The sequence below is a fragment of the Monodelphis domestica genome, chromosome 4 (assembly GCF_027887165.1).
Source record: "Monodelphis domestica isolate mMonDom1 chromosome 4, mMonDom1.pri, whole genome shotgun sequence".
NCBI lineage: Eukaryota > Metazoa > Chordata > Mammalia > Didelphimorphia > Didelphidae > Monodelphis > Monodelphis domestica.
The window spans coordinates 433,812,015-433,820,043 of record NC_077230.1 but is presented as its reverse complement, the minus strand read 5'-3'; the positions used below and the strand labels follow the sequence as shown (position 1 = coordinate 433,820,043).

The 8,029-nt window shown below is 51.5% G+C and overlaps 1 long non-coding RNA gene across 1 annotated transcript; it reads left to right on the top strand.

Annotated features, from left to right (window-relative positions):
* Positions 1-1,275: 1,275 nt before the first annotated feature.
* LOC130458831 (uncharacterized) lies at positions 1,276-7,385 on the top strand. Its single transcript, XR_008918206.1, has 2 exons — positions 1,276-2,792; positions 6,713-7,385. It is a non-coding gene; the product is annotated as an uncharacterized LOC130458831 (long non-coding RNA).
* The last annotated feature ends 644 nt before the right edge of the window (positions 7,386-8,029 follow it).

The following is an 8,029-nucleotide window of genomic DNA, read 5'->3' as shown; positions in this document are numbered from 1 at the left end:
GGGTGGGGAAAAAAAGGTGATCTTTGTTTCTAATGAATAACGTTTAAAAATGATCAAATAAAATGTTAAAAAAAAAAACAAGAAAAGAGGGGTTGGATGGGGGAAGATGATGATGGGAATGGCCCATGGATAGAGTTAAGCCTACAGAGAGGAGGTCCTGGGTTCAAATGTGACTTCAGTCATTTCCTAGCTGTGTGACCCTGGGCAAGTCACTTAATCCCTAATGTCTAGTCCTTACTGTTCTTTTGCCTTGGAACTGATAGGCAGTATTGATTCTAAGACAGAAGGCAAGGATTTAAAACAAGAGAGGGGTTGGCAAACTACAGCGGCAAAGGCTATGAACTGTCCTCAAGGTAAAAATTGTTTTTATGTTTATAGTCTTCTTTGTTAAACCCTTACTTTCCATCTTAGTAAAACAGAAGGACAAGGGATAGGTGGGTGGGGTAAATGACCTGCCTAGGATCACATAGCTAGAAAGTGTCTGAGGCCAGACCTGAACCCACGTCCTCCTGACTCCATCCACTGGGTCACCTAGCCGCCCCCATCTTCATATTTCCAAATAGTTGGGGCAGTACAAAAACTGGCCCAGGCCATAGTTTACTAAGCCCTGCCTAAGAGCTCCAAAAAACCAGATGTGAAAGGAGGGGTGGGCTGGGGAACTCCTGCTCCCCACGGATCCATAGCGCTGGAAAAGTTCTTGGCAGAACAGAAGAGCCCGGATTGGAGGGGATGCTGGGGACACGGTGATGGCACAGGGCCAGCAGAGAGTCAAAATGAGCAAACAGAAGAGAGCAAGGGCTCCGCCTCCAGGCTTCCTCCCAAATGCATAGAACAGGAGCCGCGCCCACCCCAGCAGGCAATGGTCCAGGCTCAAAGGAGAAAAGGCCGAGAAGAGAAGAAAAAGAAGAGAAAAAGGGAAGAGAAGAGAAAGAGCCAAGAAGAGAAGAGCTCCTGGGAGCAGCTCTGTTCCGCCTCATCCCACAGGCCTGGCGGTGGGCGGGTCACCAACCTCCCTGACCCAGGGCCGCCCTGAGGCAGAGGAAGAACCCAGAGCCCAGCGGCACTTTCTGCCCCCATGAAGCCCCAAAGGCAGGCCAGGTGCCAACCAGCCACAAGAACCGGGCCAGGACCGAGCTGGGAGAAATATTAGGAGGCTTCCCAGCCGGGACGCCGCAGAGTGGCCCCACTGCAGGGGCGGGAGACCCGTGTCTTGTAGGTTGGGGAGGGAAAGAACGGGTAGGTTGCGGGGGGGGGGGGGGGGGGGGGGAAGCGGGGCGTGGGTTAGACCTTAAGGGCTTTGACCCAGCCACAGGCATGAAAGGAAACCAGGGAGCTTCCCCTTTCCCAGCCGGCACGCTGTTCCTCCTGGAAGCTGAGGTCAGACAGAGGGAGGGACACACCCACGGGGGGGAGGGGCTAAGACCGGACCGCCAGGATGAAAGGGAGCCTCGCACAGGCCCAAAGGAGGGCCTGTAGACCTCCCGAGGACAGCCCAGCCACAGCCTCCACCTACTAGAGAAGCGCCGGTGCTGGGCTCTCGGGATCACCCAGTCCCCGTGGCTGAGGCCCCCGGAATTCCGCGTGACGAGATAAAAGGGGGGGGCTCTGAGGCTATTGGAGGGGCTCCCGGCAGGCGGCCAATGAGAATGCTCCAAGTATGCCAAGAGAAGGCAGGGAAGCAGGAAGACCCGTGTGGGCGAAGGTCCGCTCGGACTTCGCTGGACTCAAGGGGCACACAATGGAGGGGTTGTCTGAGCCTCAGTTTCCCTGCCTGGGCACCTCTGGAGGGCTCACTGCACCGGCTGGTCCCGCCTGGGCCCCCCCATTGGCCCCGGGGTGGGGTGGGGGGCAGGGGAGCGAGTCAGGCCCCACTTGCGCCCACTCACCTGCCAATTTACTCAGGAGTCGCTCCCTAAGGCGCATGCGCACTCACTCCGGCCGAGAACCATTGAAGCAAAGCAGAAACCGTGAGAATTGCGCCTGCGCGCCCGGACACTGTAAACTACCGTTCCCAGAAGGCCTCGGGACCTTGGACTTGAGGGGCCATTGGGCCATGCGCCCCCTAGGCGCTGCACGAGCTTCTCGGTGGAACGATTCAATTGTCTGCGGAGGCTTCTATGGCTGACGCACATAGCGTCCCGAGCTGCGCGTGTGCAAATACCCTCCCTCCCATTTTGGGGCGGCACTGGGGAAACTGCGCCCGCATAGAGGGAGCCACAAAACTACAATTCCCAGGATCCCAAGTCGAATTGACACGCCACGAGGGGGAGCGCGAAGATTCTGGGAAATGTAGTCATCCCTGAGCATCCTCTGGAAAGGAGAGAGGCAGCCTCCTCTACTCTCGAGAAGGCTGCTTCCTTACTTAGTTTGGACCGCCACCACCAAGTAGACACAGGGCGGGGCGGCTCTGAGCTCTGCTGGTTGGGGAAGAAGGGGAGGGGGAGGGGGAGGATTCGTAGGAGGAAAGCTTTGGGGAAAAGGAATGACATTCTAATATACACATAACAGAATATATTAGCACAGGAAGAATGAGGAGGACAAGCTCTGAGAGAAGAAGCTCCCCAAATGAAGAACACAGTAAGGGGACCAGGAAAACAGCACGAATGTAAAATAAATCAACAGTCACTGGTGAAACTTGTGGGGTGCAGAGATGCACCCCTGGGGTTCGGGAAGGAGACCTTGACTCGGAAACTTAGCTTAAAGCAGCAAGACAGCATGAGTGGCACCATGTGGAAGTGGCTCCCAGAATGCTTCAGTTCTGGGGTTTTATATTCTTCTACAGCAGTGAGGAGGTGACCCTGAGCAAGGGGTTGGGGAGGAGGTTTCCCAAAGGCATGGGGTGGTTCTCCTGATTTAGAGTATAGACAGATGAGGTGTGTCTTTGTCCATCTCAAATCAATGGGACAATCAAAGGAGGAGAATCCTCCCAGGGTCAGATGTTTGGGGTTGGGAGTCAGAGGGTGTAAGGGAGAAAAGGAATTTCCCTGATAAGCATGACTGAGCTTCTGGGGGTACAATACTCATGCCATCTCCCCCCTCTCCAAATATCTAGGGGAAAGGGTGAAGGTCTCAGTTTTTTGTAGCTTCTTCAGAGCTGAGAATGGTTGTAGAGCTGTCCCTGTCTGTTGTCAGGAGAGAGAGGTATTGGCTGTAGGCAATGTCCAGGGGTTCAGGCTGGGAAGGTTGCAGGGTTGCAATGGCATCCCAGTGACTCCAATGGGAGCTTTCACCCTAGAAGCAACTAGAGAAGTGACAAGGTTACAAATCAGAATTATATGTCCAGCTGGCTTGACATGCATGATTAAAAACCAGGAAAAGACAGAAAGTATAAGAAAAAGGATAGTCATGGCTAGAGCAAGAAAGGTTTAAATTAACAAGGAGGAAGGGGGTGGATAGAATGACTGAATGGGGCCCCTCCCATCAAGGGGTTAGCTGGTTTGATCCACTCCACACTTTCAGGTAAACCAAATCTCCTGTTTGGGCTGAGTGGAGGGATTCCTCCTTATCCTCTCTTGGGGGCTTGGGAAGGATAGGATTAGGGCATTCTCTCAAAACCTGGTGGATTGGGCCAAGTTGCTTAGAAAACCCAACAAGGCTGTGGATTCTGTATCTAAAAGAACATCAGAGGTTAGAAAAGGTCTCCCATACAACAGTTCAAATGGGCTCAGCCCTGAATCTGCCTGAGGAGCCACCCTGATTCTGGTTAGGGCAATTGGGAGAACTTGGGCCCAGTCAATCTGTATCTCCTCACAGAGTTTGGTGAGGGCTCTTTTTAGGAGTCGATTCATACATTCTTCTTTTCCTGAAGATTGGGCATGCCAGGCTGAGTGTAAATGACAAGTGATGCCCAATGCCTTGGAAAACATCTGTGTGATTTGTGAAATTAAGGGAGGACAATTATTGCTCTGGAGCATTTTCAGAAGGCCAAATCTTGGAATGATTTCAATTAAGTAAGGCTTTGTGACATCTTCTGCTTTCTCGGATTTCAAGAGGAACATTTTGGGCCAACCTGTAAAGGTGTCGACAAAGACTAAAAGGATCTTGTACCTTTTTCAAGGTGGCAAGTGGGTGAACTCTGCCAATCCTCACCTGGCGATTCCCTTCTCCTTTGGATGGGTTTAAGGAGGGGAAGTGGCCTAAGAGCTCCCATGCTGTTAGTTTGGGCACAGAGGGCACAGGATCTGCAGACCTCCCGAATGGTTTTAGAGATGCCTTTGCCTGTGAAAAGTGACTATCAAAACGGTTAATGCTTCTCTGCCCAAATGTGTGGAGTTATGGAGCCCCATAACCAATTTCCACATTAAGTTCTTTGGGAGGAGCAGTGGTCCAGAGAACGCCGCCACCTGCTGTCTTCAAGGGTAAATCCCTGGAGTTTTGCCTGTTCAGTTTCCTTCTTAGTATATGAGGGGGAAATGGAGTTAGGGCCAGAGCAGTCAAGGAAGTGACTCGTGCAGCTCTCTTGGCTTGGCGGCTAGGCCTGCCCTGTGGTTCCCTCGGCTTATGTTGGAATCCAGACCTTAGTGCCCTCCACGGTGATTTATGGCTGTCTGTGACATACTGAGTAACCTGCTTTCCTCATCCCATTTTCCATAAAGGAGGAGCCATCTGTGAACCAGCCCATCCCTGCCTCAGGGAGAGGAGAATCTTTAAGGTCTGGTCAGCTGGAAAAGGTGTGGTCTATCAACTCCTCACAGTCCTGGAGGATGGGGTCTCCTGGAAGAGGGGGGAGGGTAGCTGGAGTCAGGGTCCTGCCTACCTTTAGGGTAAGGCCAGGTAAAAGAGCTTGGTATTTAGTGAGGTGGCCTTCAGTAAGCCATCGGTGGCCTTCACCAGAAGTCTCCAGAATACCAAGGGGGGGGGGTGTCAGAATTTCTAGGGGTTGGTCCAGGGTTAGTTTAGATGCCTCTTCTGCATCTGGACTGTGGCAGAAACTGATCTCAGGCATGATGGCCACCCTTGGCTAATGGGATCTAATTTTTTTGAGGAGTAAACCAGGGGCCTTAGATCAGGTCCTAAGTACTGGGCTAAAACCCCGAGGGCAAACTGCTTCCTCATCCCTTTCTGCATGGCCTCAAGGAGACAGTCAACCATGTGATCTCTATGCTGTCTATGTCTTTCCTTCCTATAGTCCTACCTGGGATCTTGCCCTGGGATAATGGTAGTGCCAGGGACTAATGCCCACGTGCCGCCTTGAGCCTTCTCATCTATTTCTACAGCCAAATCCCAGATCCTCTTTTTCTCATCTGGGGTGCAACAGGTGGAGATAATGTGTAAATCTGTCCAGGACAGGTCAAACTGCAGGGTGAGGGATTTAAAACCATCAATGAATTTGGGGTGATTCTCTGAATAGCGGCCTAATTTCTCCTTAATTTGGGCTAAATCTGTCATAGAAAAAGGGACACGAACCCGAGCCAGCCCCTCTGGCAAGGGCACCTCTCTCATAGGGAGGAGATGGACTCTGTCACCATAACTCAGTCCACTCCGGGTGTGGAGTGGGCTTGGTTGGGGGATGGTTGAGGTCACATTATCAGGCTGTGGCGGGTACAACAGGATATTATGGTAGGGCGTGGCTTGGGAGATGGGAATGGTCTCAGGTTCTGAGCCTGGAGAGTAAGGTGGGGGTTTTGGAGCAGAGGGTTGAGAAGAGGAAACAGTTGAACCTGGAGGAGGAGATCCTGAAGTGAATGTTAGTTCTAAGGAGGCTGGGAGAGAGGAAGGCTGTGGTCAGACCTCAGCCGGTGGGGGAGCTCTTATCTCCCCTCTCCTCTGGGCCACAAATTTGCCATTGAGTGCTGAATCATCCAAATGTCCTCTGGAGGGCTTTTCCCAGTAGGGGTCAGCAAGGGTGCAGTAAGGTATATACAGCAACCCCTCCTAAGCTCAGGATTCAGACTGAGTTTAATAAATACTGAAATATAGGGTTGTGCTGTTCTTTTCCCTTTCCTCATGCAAAACAAGTCCAATTGTTGGATTGTAGCAAGGCCTCTTGCTTATCAAGGATATAATGTGGCCATTTAACATTACAAAAAGAAATTAGTTTTTTTTTTCAAGTTGTATAGATCCAATTTCCCCCAATTTTCAAGTATACACCCCAAAGGGGAATCTCGGGGTACAGTCTGTCTCTGTCCCATTCTGATGCAGAATGACTGATTCCACACCAAGGGTCAACGACTGTGCTTCCACAGAGGTTGCCCAACCTATAGCACTCATGTGAGGCAAGAGTCTCCCCTTTACCAGAACATCTTCTAGTATGAAAAAGAGGAGCCGATAGCCCCAGATCAGTGGCCAAACTAGACTGACATCTGGGGGCCGATGGGAGAGAGAGCATGAAAGGTCTCAAAGATGTCACCCAAAAGATGGGGGTTTCAGGAGTCCAAGAAAGACTCCTCCTTACTTGAGAAGCTGTGTACTCATCTTTTGGGTAGCCAAAAATGTTGGGTGCCAGATGGAAGGAGGAATCCCTCCACCCAGTCTTAACAGGAGATTTGTTATACCTGAAAATGTGGAGTGGATCAAACCAGCTAACCCCTTGATGGGAGGGGCTCCATTCAGTCATTCGATTCATCCCTGTCCCCCTTGTTATTTTAAACCTTTCTTGCTCTAGCCATGACTATCCTTTTTCTTATACTTTCTGTCTTTTCCTGGTTTTTAATCATGCATGTCAAGCCAGCTGGACAAATAATTCTGATTTGTAACCTTGTCACTTCTCTAGTTGCTTCTAGGGTGAAAGCTCCCATTGGAGTCACTGGGATGCCATTGCAACCCTGCAACCTTCCCAGCCTGAACCCCTGGACATTGCCTACAGCCAATACCTCTCTCTCCTGACAACAGACAGGGACAGCTCTACAACCATTCTCCGCTCTGAAGAAGCTACAGAATTCTGAGACCATCACTTCTATTCCCTTAGCTATTTGGAGAGGGGGGAGATGGCATGGGCACTGCACCCCCAGAAACTCAGGCAGACTCTTATGGGGGGGTTCCTTTTCTCCCTTACACCTTCTGACTCCCAACCCCAAACATCTGACCCTGGGAGGATTCTCCTCCTTTGATTGTCCCATTGATTGGAGATGAATAAAGACTCACTTCATCCATCTGTCCTCCAAATCAGGAGAACCACCCCATGCCTTCAGGCAAACCTCCTCCCCAACCCCTTGCCCCAGAGTCATGTCTTCACTGCTGTAAAAGAATATAAAAACTCCAGAATGGAGGCATTCTGGGAGCCACCCTCCATGTTGTGCCACTGGTGCTGTCTTGCTGTCCTCCTGAGGAGCAGCTCTTCTAGCCATGCTGTTCTACCTAGGAGGCAGGCTTCCACCTATGCTGCCTCCTGGTCAGATTCAACATGACTTTCCAAATAAATAAATTTCTCTTTATTTTTAAGCCAAGTTTCGGAGTCTTGCATTCTTGCAAAAGGTCTCCATCCCGAGCCCCAGGGGTTCACCTCTGAAGCCTACAGCAAAACTAAATGTGTAATTATGCCTAAACTTCAGCCCGGGGAAGCAATGAGGAAATGCCCTTCCTCCTTTCTCTGACTGGTTGAGGGCAGGGAGTGTTTCAGACAGTGTCAGGCCCTGTACTCTTCTCTTTTAGCCATCATTCTCTTCTTAGTCACAATCGATGGGGTGTTTGGCCCGCGCCTGGAGCACCCAGGATTGCAGCACTAGAGATGGGGAGGCAGGGGCCGGTGGAGGGGCTGGGCTTAGATATGTTTCACTGGCTTCTCTCTAGTGGGGGCAGGGTTGAAATTGTCTGTCACAGGCTTCCTCTCCCTTCAGCAGTGGCCAAGGGTGAAAGGACCACTGCTCCCTTACGGGGACACAAAGCAGTGGACGGTGGTAGGGAGGGTCTGAGGCCATTCCTCCTTCTCTTGGGCCCTCTGGCTCTAAGAAGCAGGCTAGGGTGGATCTTCTGTCCTTTGGTCTTTTCTAGGTCTCCAACTCAGGGTCTTGAACCAGGGGACCTGAGAGCCCAGGATTCCAGGCCAGTGAGCAGTCCTGCGAGGAAGGCCTGAGGAGCCAGGGTCCTGGGA